At 43.6% G+C, this 15,427-nt stretch overlaps 1 long non-coding RNA gene across 1 annotated transcript in view; it reads right to left on the bottom strand.

Moving 5' to 3' along the window:
- Positions 1 to 5,163: 5,163 nt before the first annotated feature.
- LOC128352494 (uncharacterized) overlaps positions 5,164 to 15,427 on the bottom strand; it is a 183,564-nt gene continuing 173,300 nt past the window's right edge. The window contains exon 4 of the long non-coding RNA XR_008320449.1: positions 5,164 to 6,369. This is a non-coding gene — a long non-coding RNA (uncharacterized LOC128352494). The remainder of the gene's footprint in view (positions 6,370 to 15,427) is intronic.

Raw genomic sequence — 15,427 nt, forward strand, 5'->3', positions numbered from 1 at the left:
AGTCTTCTCTTCCCCGGGCTATACCCACCTCCTTTAACATTTGATGCATCTTACGTGTTTTTATTGGATATTTTAATGTTGTGTTGTGAACCGCCCAGAGAACAATTTGTTATGGGGCAGCTAACAAATAAATTATTATTATTCAACCTTTGGGATAGTCCAATAGCTGGGCCAGTAGATCAATAATAATAATAAAAATAATAATGAATATTGGGTTAGCTTTGGCCTGGCCTGGGCTGACATAGACACTGGCAATGCTGCAAAGAAAATGTTCCATCTCCCGTTGTTGTTCCCAATCTACCGAACCAGTCCCTGCTCTCACTTTTGCTTTTGTTCTCTTGTTTGCTTGGCCACATTTCAAAAGAGTGTCACAGGATGCTGATGCCAATCTGTACAAGAATTTCATCCAGCAGCCTCAATCAGACTCTCTAGCAGGCTCCATAGGCAACGGGGTTGGCAGCACGAGGCCTGGCTCTCGCTCTGCCACTTAATTAACTGTTGATGGACCATCTGGGCTCCTCTGTCTTTCTGCCTGCTATTTGCTTTGATTCACCTTGGGGAGTGCATCGTTCAGGCATATTTGCACGTGCATGAATAAGAGCTCCGTTGCGCTGTACAAGCCCGTCCTGATTGATTTATGGAAAACACACATGAAAACACACACACACACACAATTGCATGGGTATGTTTGGCCAAATCCTTATTATTATATATTTTAAACCTATTTGCAACTCTAAAAAAGTTAGGCTTGAAGGAAATTAAGTCTAATTTTTCAATGTACTCCTTGTTATTTTATTTTACTGCTTTTTTAAAAAATCAGATCTCTACAAAAGGAGTAATTATTATGTCATGGCTCTGTTTCTTTCTTCTTCATTTCAAGTTGATGCATATTGTTGTATTAGTGGTAAATAATAGTCCCAGCTCCCAAGGCTCTTTTGGCAGCAGCAGCAGAAGTAAAAGACTTTTAGGTTATAGGTTGGTATCCATGTTGGAAATGCCCTTGTACTCCTTGGGCAGACAGGTAGCAGGGGCTTCCTTCTGAAGCCGGAACAAATGGTTGTCACCTTGAACAGAGATGCCTGGAGGAAAGAGGTGAACAAGTTGTAGAAATCCTACTTCAGGGATCAGATGTATCTGGGGAAAATACCCCTAGAGAGGAAAATGAGCTATCCTGGTTTTCTAGGTTCAGACATTTATCCTCAGGAATAATTGCTGTGCACTCAATTCATTCTCCTTGCTGTTCCTCCTTGGCATCATGGTCCAGTAAAGATTTAGCAACCACAAACCACAACTCTGGCTGTCTCCTGATTAGGCTACAGCCTCCTTTCCCACCTCTAAGTATTTCTGGAAGCCATGCTTTAAACCAGGGCTGCTCAACTTTGGCCCTCCTGCAGATGTTGGCCTACAATTCCCATAATCCCTGGCTATTGACTGCTGTGTCTGGGGATTATGGAAGTTGTAGTCCAAAAGCAGCTGGAGGCCTGAAGTTGAGCAGCCCTGCTTAAAACACATCAACAGCAGGTGGCCTCTACATTAAGGTCATTCTAATGACCAGTCACAACAGAGTAGGAACGGGAAAATCTGGGTAGAGAGGCTTGTGTGGAGCCCCGGGACCTGCTCCTACCCTGCTGCTCCAGAGCATAGCTACCCTGTTTTTAACCTTCCATTAAACCAAAGTAAGAGAGGGAAAGCCCCATCTTACCTCAACAGCCCTGATTGTGCACATGATTGGGGCTGTTTGCAGCAGCTCCCTGCAGCCTGACTGGCTTTCACAGTTCATGTGGATGCACTGGAGACCCTTTGCTCATGTGGGGTGGGGAGGATAAGTACGTATACTCCTGCCTCTCCCCACTCAGCCTTCTCTATCTTCAGGGATTTTGGTCATGTGAATGACCTTATTGTGTTTTTTCTCCTGCCATGTGACTGGCAAGAGACTGTCACCCTCAGTGATGTGCAAGTTTTGGACATCAATGGAACCCTCTTCAGACAATATCAGCACGAGCAGTGCTCACAATTACCATGGGGAAAGCAGGGAGAAAGTCCTGCTGCCCAGCTATCACTCAGCCTCCCCCATGAAAATGTTTACAGTGCTACTTATCTGAAGGGGGAGGCACCATAAGCACATTCACTGGTGATTCTGTGAACTGCAACCTCAATTTACCACAGTCGCAGCTCACAGAATCGCCATGAACATGCTTATAGCTTCTGTGTCTTCAAACGGCACTGCAAGCGTGTCCGCCAAGCAGGGAAGTGTGTGACAACAGGATTTCTTCCCCACTTTCCCTCTGTAAGCATGAACACTGCTTGCATTGATAACGTCTGAAGAGGACTTGGATGTTGAAGCTTTGCTGGTGAGCAGATACATGAATTTCTGAATTGCTGAAAGTAAAGTAAGGAACTTATATCTACAAAATGTCTTAAGAGAGGAAGAAAGACAGCCATTTCTGAACTCACTATTAAATTTGTGACAAGACGTTTCCTGAAGCATTAATTATTGTTTGATGGCTATTTCCTTAGAATTTCAATGATCCCTAGTTTTTGAGGGCATGCTATTGAGAAATATTCCCCATCTATATATTTTCCACATTTCTTATAATACTAGAGCCATCTCATTATAAGAGAGAGAGAGAGAGAGAGAGAGAGAGAGAGAGAGAGAGAGAGAGAGAGAGAGAACGGGAACAAGAGAGAGAAGGTGGGCCAAGCCCAAAAGTTAGTGCAAGTGACCACGACTCAGGGGCGTAACTATAATAGGGCAAGAGGAGACAGTTGTCTGCCCACTGCCTTGGGGGCCTCCCAGAGGCAAGTCACATGACTGACTCCCCCAGCCACGCACCCGCCCAGGCTTCCTTCAGTTGTATTCATCCTCCGAAACTGATGTGAGTGTTAAGACCTGCAGGTACCAGAACAGCATGTCTTTCTAGTACCATTAAATGACTTGCATCGTCCACAATTTACAAAACCTTTAAAAAACTAATTTAGGATTATGTTCTATTGTGGCATATGCTTTTTGTTACCACTATTCAGCCTCATTTAAGATTTCTTTACTTCATGAGCTGAACTTCAGTGGGGGGGGGCATCTTGCCTTTGGGCCCACTCCAACCTTGCTACGTCCCTGCCACTACTTACCTGGCACTATTGGGCTAGGTGGAAGGATGGGACAAGGAGTGACTCAGCATAATGGCTGCTGTGGTAGGGGAGCAAGATGGGCCTAGAAAATTTGAGGGAACTCTTGTGAGGTCCGGCTGACCTCTCACAAGAAGGCTGGGAGGCCTTGCAAGATTATTGGCTGTGCAGTAAGATTTTTATATATGAATATATGATGAATATTTATATACCACTTTTCAACAAAACTGTTCCAAGAGGTTTACAAAGTTATAAATAAATAATGGCCAAACAGGGCCAAAGAGGACAGCATTGAGAAGGAGATGAGAGAGGTCGGGGGGGGGGGAGACTGGTACTTTCGGACAAGAGTTCCACTGAATCAATGAACATGATCTGGAGGAAGAGGATAAGGGATGTGACTAACCCCTTTCCCTCCCTACTCGAAGTGCTGGTGAAGGGGGAAATGGGGTTGTGGCAGCCCAGGCAAGCAAATCTCAGGACTCCACCACAGAGCGTGTGCATCTAGAATCCACTATCGCTGTTAGTTCACATGTGCCAACCATGAGGCCTAAGGTCTGTTCAGTGCTCTGCCGGAATGGAGGACCAAAACAGATGTGATATGGATCACTTTCTGGGACACACTCAACACTCTCCTGGAGCTGTCTCTCAGGGAAACTTGTTTACCATTATTGATAATCTCACTGAGGAAAATCCTGATAGGCTTTTGAAAAACCACTGATGTAAAGAAAATTTCTACCCTTTGGCAAGTTGGAAAATAACATGTGAAGCACCATTTTTAGACAGTTTGATAAAACTACTGAGAATCATTGCAGGTGTGTAAAGTAATGATTAGACTCCTTAGTAGAAGAGAATGTGGTATCATGTCAGCTGTTTGAGGGGCATTTTCTTATATTTTTAGCATTGAACTCACAAATAATGTTTGGTGTTGGTCCCATAGAGTAATTGGCTGACTTTCAGATGCTTTATTTTAATGGAAAGTTAACTCACTGAAAAATAAAGGACTCATCTCAGCAGAAAATTCTACTTGAATGAACAAATTCATTCCCCATGCATATTGTATTAGCTTACTACAGAATTTATATACTAAACTCTTTCAAAAATATAAATGAATAAAAGGTTAGGCAATGCAAATTGAGATTAAAATTGAAACTTCCCCATTCCCAATAGCTTAGAAATACAGCATATTAATAAGAGCATGATTATATTCTGAAGCATAAAATTATTGCAACTAAAATAAAGGTTCATAAATGGGATACATAATAAGGATCTACAGGGTACAGCTGTATTGCCATAACTTGGATGTTGTCATTAAAAGAGCTATGTAGATCTTTGCTGACAATTCACAAATTAAGTATGGCTGTAATCCTGCACACAGTTAATCAACATATGTCTCTCTAGTTCACAAGCTACTGGGCCTTATGAGATCCAAGCACACAAGCTGCTGGACCGGGTCTCATGATCCGTGAGATCTGGTTTGGGGTGGTGAGCGGGAAGAGCAGGCTAAACCTGCTCTCCCTGCTCACAAGCAGGGAAGGAGCCCCGAGCGGCGGGAATGGCTGCCCAAATGATTGCTGGCTGTGAGATGGAGCCGGTGGGGGCTGGGGAGCTCGGGGGCCATGCGGCCCCCAGAAGCCCCAGTATGCCCTGTGCAAGCATGCAGGGCATACTGGGGAGACCCCCGGAGCTGGGAGGTGGCTTTTTGCCTCCCCTCCGGGGGTCTACTCATGAGTAGGTGTGGCACAAAGCCGCGCCATGGCTACTCATTATTCTAAAAAACAGGTTTGCGCAGCGCTTGCTCCGCAAACCTGGTTTTGGGGCAGGGGTTTTTGAGTGGGTTACCCGCTCCAGAACCACCGGGCTTGCAGCCGAGCCCGGTGGTTCTGACGATCGGCAAAAATTGGGCTAGTGGAGGCTAGCCCGATTTTTGCTGATCGTCAGAATAACCCCATTGTGTGCTTGGACTGTTGCAGAGTAATTACTTATTCTCTATAAGTTGTTGTTGTTGTTTACCCATCCAGAGTAATTGAACAAGAAGCCAACTTTAACTGGGAAACAAGTTTGATATTTATTACTATCTAAACATAGGCTAAGAAAACAAAACCAAACAAAATAGAGAGGGAGAACTTCTCAGTTTGAATTCAAGGCAACAAGTAAGGAGCAGACAAACAAACCCTGACTCCACCCAAGCCAGTACAGAGAGACATTCACATAGAAAAGCATGCCCCATATAAAGAACTGTGGAAATACTTGTGGCAAATTCCCAACATGGACCTCATGACCTCCCCCACCCATTGAAAAGCAGTATATACTGTAAATATTCATCATAGTAGTAGTTTACATATGTAAGCCCTGATAGTTGCAAAGCTGTGGGGAACCTCACTGATGAGGCATAGTATAAATATTAAATAACAGGGGCTTGGCCTTCTGCCTTTGCCTAGCAACAGAAGAGTGAATTCTTTTAATTCACTCCAGCTCTTCAAGTTCATGTCACTGATCTAAGATAATCCAGATATGCACACCAATGGCCTTGGTCTAGTCCTAACCAGTAGCATAGCAAGGTTGCAGGTGACCCAAGGAAAAATCTGGCGCACTAAGTAATTTTGGTGCCCGGACCAGCCTTGCTGCAAGGCCCTTGCCCCCACTGTGAGCCCCACCAAAGCCTTCTTTGGGGGGCTTCCTGCAGCCACCCTGCTGTCAAGGGCTTGTAGCAATCTATTTCAACTGCTCAGGTGCGCTGGAGTGCCTCGCAGTTATCAAGAGCCAATGGGCTGGGCAGACAGACCCAGGGGTCACGCTGGGCACCATGGTGGGGGGGGGAGGAGGACTGCTTGGCTCACCCCCTGGCCACCACCCCTTGGCCACGCACATGGCAGCTGAAATCATGGGTAGGTGGATGGAGGTTCAGTGGGGCAGGTGCAGGGTGGCTGCAGGAGACCCCCAAAAGTAGGTTTCGGGGGGGGGGCTCATGGTGCTGGTGGTTCGTGGCAGGGGCCTTGTGGTGGGGGAGGATCAGGCACCAAAATTATCTAGGTGCTCCCCTGATGCCATCAGCAGGATGCCTGGTTTGAAAGGGCCCTCATCAAAGTCCCCTTCAGTTGGTCCCCTCCTATGTGCACCATAAGCAGCAGCAACAACGTTTCTCCTCCATGGACCCCATTTCTCTTCTCTTCTCTTCTCTTCTCTTCTCTTCTCTTCTCTTCTCTTCTCTTCTCTCTTCATGGGTCCCTTTCCTCAGCTGAATGTCAACTGGGCAAAGAGAAGCACAGAAGAGTCATGCTCTGACACTATTAGTAGCTCTTCTCTCCCCTCAACTCTAGAAATGGATGCTTCCCCCCTGGCCATTAGAAGGCCACCCCGGAACCTGGAGGCCATGGACTGGGGCCCCAAGGTCTGAGGGTAAGAGTACCTCTGGATGGCATGTCAGGAGTAGGGTTGCCAGGTACAGATGGTAAAAAAAGTCAATATTCCTCACCAAAAAAGTGGAAATAGAGAACGCTTTTTACAAAACCAAACAAAAAGTCTCCCAAAAGACTCATAAAATGTGCATAGAATTTGCATATGTTTATTAATATTATATATGCATATTTTGATAAAAAGTGGGTAATTTGAGTATAAATAAAGCTCAGCTGATGACCAGGTGAGCTGTATGTCTGCTCAGTCTGCTGTCTAGGTGCAGAGTTCTCAAGGCCCCTGCTTCTTAACCATCAATTCACCTCCTGGTTAGATTTACCATACACACTGTCCTCCTCCCCCATGGGTCACCCAGCCTGCTCTCCCCAGCCAGGCCAGGAACTTCACCTCTTGGCTTGAGCCAGCAAGCTGCCGAGCCAAACTCTTTATATACTGGTGAAGTGGTGTGTGCACGGTCTCCTACTCGCTTGCTGTTCTCTGAGACACTGGGGCTATTCTCACGACCAACAAAAATCGGGCTAGCAGAGGCTTTTTTTTGGTCATCAGAACCGGTTTTTGGTCATCAGAACCGGTTTTTGTTAGTCATCAGAACCACCGGGCTCGCAGCCGAGCCCAGTGGTTCTGGAGCGGCTAACCCGCTCAAGAACCCCTGGCAAAAAGCAGGTTTGCAGAGCGAGCGCTCCTGCAAACCTGCTTTTTGCAATCGTGAGTAGCCGCGGCGCGCCTTCGCGCTGTGCCTACTCACGAGTAGACCCCCGGCTGGGAGGCTTAAAAGCAGCCTCCCGGCTTGGGGGTCTCCCCAGTATGGCCTGCGCGCTTGCGCAGGGCATACTGGGGCTTGCTGGTACCGCGTGGCCCCCGCTCCCCCCACCTCCTGCCGGCTCTGTCTCAGAGCCAGCCATTGTGTGGGTGGCCGATCCGGCCGCCCAGGGCTCCCTGCTCACTCGTGAACAGGGAGAGCGGGCTTAGCCCGCTCTTCCCGCTCAGCGCCCTAAACCGGGTCTCACTGATTGTGAAACCTGGTCCACTAAACATTTATACATTGCTTTTCAACAGAAAGTTTCACAGTGATTTTCATAGCAAAATAAATAATAATGTGCTCCCCTGTCCCCAAAGGGCTCACAATCTAAAAAGAAGTGCAAGTTAACACCAGCATCAGCCATTGAGGAAATGTTGTGCTGGGTTTGGATAGTGCCAGTTGCTCTCCCCATGTTAAATAGAAGAGATTAACCACTTTAAAAGGTGCCTTTTTACCAAGTTAGCAGGGGAGCTGCTAATTGAGGAAAGTCAGTTTGCTAACTGCTAACTTTTCACAGAAGGAGACAGAGGAAGACGTTTGGTCCCCAAAATAGTCTCTATTCCTCCAAACACCATTTTATGGTTGTTTTTAAACTGTTGATTTGTTTGAACTTTTATATGTGTTTTATGTTAACCATGCAGAGATGAAAGTTTGGGTGGTATATAAGTTTGATGAATAAATAAATAAATAGATAAATTATGAGGAGGGAAAGGAGGGGGAGTCATTTGGTCCCCCAAATAGTCACATGTCCTCTGTAAAAGTCCCTAGCTGGCAACCCTACTCAGGAGGGTGAGGCTTTCCCCCCCATGCTAATTGAGAACACTTATCAAAAACTGGCCTAATCCACAATTTATTGCCATGTTCAAAATGTTGATTTGTATTCTTTGTCCAGAGATAATATTCACTGTCAAGCAGTCCTTCTTCTATTGGTGACCCAACAAGCCAAATGCAGCCAGTATTATGATTTGCCAGGTGCTTGTCAACCCCCTGCCTTTTCAGTCCCAGGCAGCCAGCAAAAACAGGAGGTTTGTCAACTCTCAGGTGAGCCATCCTGTGTATCTGTTGGCCTGCATTCAGCTTAGGGGGTCACAAGCTGTGCAGACTTGCAATATATACGTAAATCACCTTCCATTTAGTGAAGAGTTGAGTTGGGGTGGTGGTGTTACTGCTGAATTTGCCCATGTATCTCTCAGTCAGTGTGTGTACACTGTGCTAGTTGTAAGTAGAATACCCTACCAAAGTGCAGATTTAACTGTGCTTCTAAATATGTGCAAGTATTACTGGCAAGCCATTACTCACGGAAATTGCAGATTTACTGGAATCAAACATATTGATGCTCGAAGTGGGCATAAATATTATATGAAAGGCGGTTTCAATCAAATATTTAAAGTGAATCTAGACAGTTGTATTGTTCAAGATACTACTGAGCTTAATATGTCATTCTTTTAGTGCCTTAATCTTGACTCACCAAAACAATACCCTCTTAGAGTGAGGTTCTTCGATTAACGTGATGGTCCACAGTATCCAAATTTTTCCTGCTGAAATAGCATAAAAAGCCCCAAATCACAGGGGAGAAGCAGGAACTGTGGTGTGTCTGCATACCCGTGTCTGGCTTCAAGAAACAGGGAACTCTGAGACCAGAGGCGTATCTAGGGAAAATAGCGCCTAGGGCAAGCACTGAAATTGCACCCCCTGTCCAAACATCTGACGCCCATCTTTCAGATAACTTTACCATAATATCAGCTGAAAAATACAAGTCAAGCTTGTTAATCTTTTAATATTTCAAAAACTATTTAGCGGTGGATGTAGCCAGACCAAAAAATGCTGGAAAACTACAAATTTCAGTATGCTGGGGCTCATGAAATACCCAAATACTATGTGAAGGTGTACTTGAAAAACTAAACAGAAGTGCCTGTCTAATTCTCTACTATGCATTGTAGCATAGCTATTACATAGGTTTTAAAAATAAATGGAGAATTTGACTTTTCCCAGATACTCTGTAAATAATTAAAGGATATGCAGAGTAAACTGTGTCACTACTTGGAATATATTCTAGTATTTCAGAAAGATAGTTAAAATGAGAGAAAGAGAGCAAGAAACTCCTGGTGGGCCTTAATACTAAGAATTTCACACTGATTCAAAGACAAACTCAGCATTAATAGCCATATTATTAAGACATCACATTTAACTCACTTATCACAAGAAGCAAAGTAAGAGCAAATGAATACAATACAAGCTCATAAACTTCAGCTCAGTATTCACAAGCCCTGATTCTCTGTACTTAGTGCCAAACTAAATATGTGTACAGTGACATATAATATATATATATTTTAAAAATTGCCTGTAGCCCCTTCAGGGGGGCTTCCTAAAGGCCATGTGTGGGGTCTGCAAAGTTCCCCCCTCCCCCTGTTGGCCTCTAGGGTCTCACAGGGACCATTTGAGCATGTGCGGTGGCCATTTAAAAAAAATTTTTTTAAAAAAAAAAGCTGCTGAAAACAAAATGGCCTCTGTGCATGCTCAAATGGCCTCTGCAAGGCCTGGCATGGCCTAGGGGCTCACAGAAGCCATTTGAGCATGCACAGTGGCCTTTTTGTTTTCAGCGGCCATTTTTTAAATTTTTCAAGTGGTGCCTGGGGCACCTGCCCCGCCTGCCCCACACTAGATACACCTGTCTGAGACAGTCTAGAAGATTTTGTTTAATCAGGCCCTCTGAAAAGCCTTGAAGTATATTGATATACAGTAAGTAAAACATATCTTCAGTGCTCCTTCCAAGTTCATCCTCTCATAGTTTCTTTCTCTGTGCTCTCCCTCCTTCCTTTCCTGCATGTACATGGTGCAGGACATCTCAACTTACCCTGATGCCAAGGATATGAGCAGCTCCAATGCTGTCCAAGTAACAGAAGTACTTACGATTAGGGCTGCTGCACAGATTGCATTTTACAAATATGAGGACAGCTTCCATTAGATCTTTTTGCATCCCAAAATGGATGCAGAAATGTTGTCTGAATATTTAATGCACCCCATGATCTCTTACTTAGCCATTAGACTACCAAACTGCTTTATATTTAGAAATACCATATTTTCGTGCATAATTCCTGCACACAGCAACCGCCCGCAGCTGCCTAGAGCCCACACCTGAGAAGGATCCTTGTGAAAAGGGAATTTGAAAGCCAGCACCCAGCTGCAGGGGGCCATGCTGCTGGCTGGCAGGGGGCCTCCTCAGCCTCCTGCTGGGGGCAAGACCCCTCAGCAGATCCAGGCAGCAGCAGGAGGAAGAGGTGCAGGAACTTAAACTCATGTCCAGGCCCCACTGTCACTCTCCCCCAACCACCCACCAAGCCAGCAGCCAGAGAGACAGGATGGAGGGAGCAGTAGCAGAGGCAGTGCATGATTTCTTTTCAAAGAACCACTCTTTGTCCTTTCAAGCACCTGGTGTCAGCCTCTGTGAACCGGCAGAGGCTCACTTGGCATTCTTTGGGGAGGCTGTCCTGCCTCCACCACACAGTGAGCCTCTGTGCAGGCATCATAGAGGTGTGCTATGGGGTTGGGGGAGAAGGGGGAGCAGGGCCTGGGGAAGCACAGAGAGCAATGAAAGATAGTGGGAGAGTAACAGAGATGGCGGGGAAAGGTAGACAGACCTCATGCCACCTAATGGCACAGTGGGGAAATGACTTAACTAGCAAGCCAGAGGTTGCCGGTTCGAATCCCCCCTGGTATGTTTCCCAGACTATGGGAAACACCTATATCGGGCAGCAGTGATATAGGAAGATGCTGAAAGGCATCATCACATACTGCGTGCGAGGAGGCCATGGTAAACCCCTCCTATATTCTACCAAAGAAAACCACAGGGTTCTGTGGTCGCCAAGAGTCAACATCGACTTGACAGCACACTTTACCTTAGACAGTCCTCACCCTTTTAAGTCCCCACTTCCATTTGTAAAAAATAATATTATCTATGGGTTATTGGTGTGAATATATGGTAACAAGGACCATGAGTACAATTATCCCACAGTTACCTACAAAGAGCACTCACTTTACATTAGCTAGGGAGAGTGCATGGATACTTTTCTCCTCTACAGGAAAGCCCAGTAAACTTGTGCCTACACAGTCCCTGGGAAGTCAATCTTTGGTATTTTGTTTGTTTGATTGATTTAATTCTTCATTATGTGCCCCACCACCCATTGAGGTCACTTGAGGAGCTCCATCTCCTGTTATCACCAGCTCATCTGGTGGCCACATGGAGACGGGACTTCTCGATTGCTGCCCCAAGATTGTGGAATGCGCTCCCTGCTGAGATGCAATCCTTCCCATCTCTAACTATACTTTAAAAAACATTTGAAGACCCATCTCTTCACCCAAGCTTTTTCAGCTTTTTAAATTTGTAGGTTTTAATTTTATGCTGTTTTTAAATGGTTAAACTGTTTTAACCTTTTATATTTGTTTTAATTGTTTAAATGTCACTGTTAACCGCCCAGAGATGAACGTTTGGGCAGTATTTAAGTTAAATAAATAAATAAATAAATTTAAATTTACTTTGTTGGATCATGCTAACATTTTGGAACTAGTACCACTTATAAAGTCATTCATGAAGCTTCACGTCAGATAATGTATTACAATGTGTTTTGGATCTTCCTAGTCACCCCCAAATGGGAGCATAGGTCAAGCTGGACTTTGAATTTCAAGGGGGGAATTATGCCACATAAAGTACATAGATGATACTAAGTTGTGAAAGCTCATTAATTAATGAAGCTATCACAGTATAGTAGGATGGATTCAGAGTCGCACAAGTGTATGTCCTTTCATTGAAGAGGGCATTCTTGCTCTCTTCTATTCATTGTAACCACCTGTTCTGCCCCAAAATTTTCTCCAGAGAGTCAGAGGATCCTTTGGAAGGGTGTGGGTGTGGGAGAGGGCATAAGTCCTGCAAGGGGAGGGAGAATTTTCAGCATTCAAATGGAACCTCCTTGTACAAGTGAGAGCTTTTCTCATACAAGATGCCTCCGCCTGGTCAGATTCTCGTTAGGCTAAAGCTCTGAAACAGTGGTGTAGAATTCAATTTCACAAAGGCCCACAATATTATGGCCTTTTATTGTAGTGGTTAGATCTGAAACTGAGTCACCTTTCTATCCATGAAAACACTTCCTTTTAGCTCACAGCTTTGCATAGAGAAGGTCCTACATTCTCGGATTATGTTCTTATAGGATCTCAGTAAAGTTGGGAAGAATTTCCTAAGACCTTGGAGAGATACAGTATGTTCAAGACTTAGGAAAACCATTTCTAGTCAGAGTAGACAGTCCTGGAATATATGGATCGGATTCAAAATATGGCAGCACAAGACCATTTCAGTTGCTCCTCAGAATAGCTGTTTCAATATGGCAAGTTGTTCATGTACAGTGTACCATATGAGCAGAATGGTCCCCCCCCCCACGCTTCCTTAAAACAGTTAAAAAGAAAATGGCCTGTGGTACCATGGAGAATGGCACCTGACCAGTTATGTCACTGTACATGAGCTCACCAGGAGGAGACTACTGTCAGTAGATTGATTTAAATTGACTACAGACCTTGGAATATGGACTGACTAGGGGACTGGGAGATTAAGAGTTCTTGGTCTTAACTTCTGAGCGCTTCATTGTCTGACACTTATATACCTTAAAGAGCACCTCTCTAATATGAGCCCATCTGCCTGTGTATGTCATCTTCAAAAATGTTGCTCTTCATTCTCTTGATTCAGTAAACAAGACCATCTGTGGTGAGGAGCATGGCTTTCTTGGTGGTGGCTCCAGGATACATTACCTTCCTCAAAAAGTGCAGTTATGCACTTCCTTCCTGGTCTTCAGAAAGTTGCACATGGCCTACTGTTCAATTAAGCACCCCAGTTCTGAGAATTGCTGTCAACAGTAGGTTTGCTTGTAACTGGCTAACAATATTTTAAATCAATCAATGCATAAATAAAGTTGGGAAAAAACTATATTGCTTACAAAAGTATTTCAAGAGTACCTAATTATGTGCTGGATTGTGGCCAACATCTCAAGTTCTTATTTAGCCATTGTTTTGATAACTAGAGTGCTTGTGTATTTCACAATCTTCTCTTTTAGATAACAGAAAGTTGAATTTGCTGGTGGCAGTGGAAACTTGGAGTTTTAAAGTGGTAAAAATAGAGATAACTCTTCAACCAGCTTCATTAAAAAGTTTTATTGAGCTGCTCAGGGAAACAGCAGGAAACAAAGAGTATGAAACAGCTTTTCTAAAATAAATATTAAAACCTCCTCTCCATAGATTGGCTGGGGAAAACAAAACAAAAAAATCTTAAACTTCGATATAATTTTCTAAACTATGGCACAGCTGGAAACAGCTTTTTAAAAGCCTTTCAATAAACAGAAATGCTTTAGAGCAGGGATGGAGATAAATTTTCTTTTTTAAAAAATGATTAGAACACACAGTATGAAATAACACAGAGAAAAATTAAAGAAGACATCATGAAACAATAGTGTGTTAAACCAGCAGGTTAAAAAGGAAATTAATAGAGAACACATCAACTAGATAATAGAGAGCACATCAACTAGTTTTTTGAAGAGGGAAATCAAATCCCATAAATATTAATATTTAGGAATATTGATCTGGAAGTAACCTCTTTTCCCCTTAGCACAGATGCTTAAATGTTCCATTAATTTTCTCCTGGAAGTTGTTGTATCATTTATAACATGTTTATCCTGCCTTCTTTTGAGGAGCTAAGGATCATCAACATGCGTTTCCCCATTTTATCCTAACAACCATACTGTGAGGTAGGGTAGACTAAGACGCAGTGAACAGTCCTGGGTCACTAATCTTCAAGTCCAACACTCTACCCTGTCTACTATACCACACAGGCACAATTTAACCATAGCTCCAGGGTTCAGACAACACACACAGTTATGGTTTAGGAAGCCTGGATTTCTTTATGTGTGGCATGAGCAGGAAAGTGGGGAAAGAAATGTGCAGACTGAGCACTTCTTTGGCTCATGCTCCCAGTCCAAGATCATTTGAACCCTTGTGGGACCACTTGACACTTTTAAAAAAAATGTGTTCATACATATATCCTGACAGGTGCAAAAACTGCAGCAAACAATTTGAATACTATTAAATGTAATCTCAATTGCTTTCAAGTGACATATTTCAAAATCATATTAAGCACTGCCAATTATGTGACATCTTAATGTGTATTTAAAAAAAATAGCAGTGATTTATTACATTGCACACCAGAAATATTGATGCATTTAATATTAATATAAACTAATCCAATATTAAACAAAGACAAACTTACACTTGGTCTCACTTTCCCTGTCCTTTAATCCCACTGCACTTTACATCTCATAATGTTTTAAAGGAATGATGCCTGCCAGAATCTACTTGAAACAAAACTGTCATCAAGCTGATCTTTGTCGTCTTTTAATAGTCATGTAATCAAGCAGTCCTTACATCATGTGATGTTTGCTGAAAAGTATTGCTCCTTGCTCTACTGAAGTAGAAGCCCTCAGGTGTTTTGTTTTGTTTTTAAAAAACTAATCACATGCAGGTGTCTGGTCAATTATTGGATCAGGACCTTATTTGACTGCATTTCGAACCCCCATGGAAGAACAGGCAGACATACAAAGCAACCATTTTAAAAGAACTAGGGAAATAGGTAAAGAAACACTGTGAAAAGATAAGGCCCAACTAAATTTTAGCTGCTGTGGTTTTCCATACAAAGTACAGGGAAAGAAGATAATTTTTATTAGGAAAGTCTAAACCAGTTGGATAAAGGAATAAAATATCCCCTCATGTGCCAAGCAGTCCTGAAGATACGGCAAGCATGATTACTTTGAGGAAGCCTCATGAGGCAAAGTCTGCTTTTATTTTTTGGGAGCTTAATGAAGAGACACAGTTGGGAGAAGCTGCAGCAGATGAGTAAGGGCCCCAGGTCTGCAGATCTGGCCAGCAGGGACAGCTTCATTTGATTACTTTGCAAAGATGAAGAGTCTCAAAAATGAACTTCTAAATTTACAGAACTTATAATTGAGGATATTATCACACTATTATGTACATATAATTTACCCACTTTGAAAGAAAAGCTGCCTT

The sequence above is a fragment of the Hemicordylus capensis genome, chromosome 3 (genome assembly GCF_027244095.1).
Source record: "Hemicordylus capensis ecotype Gifberg chromosome 3, rHemCap1.1.pri, whole genome shotgun sequence".
NCBI classification, from domain to species: Eukaryota; Metazoa; Chordata; class Lepidosauria; order Squamata; family Cordylidae; genus Hemicordylus; species Hemicordylus capensis.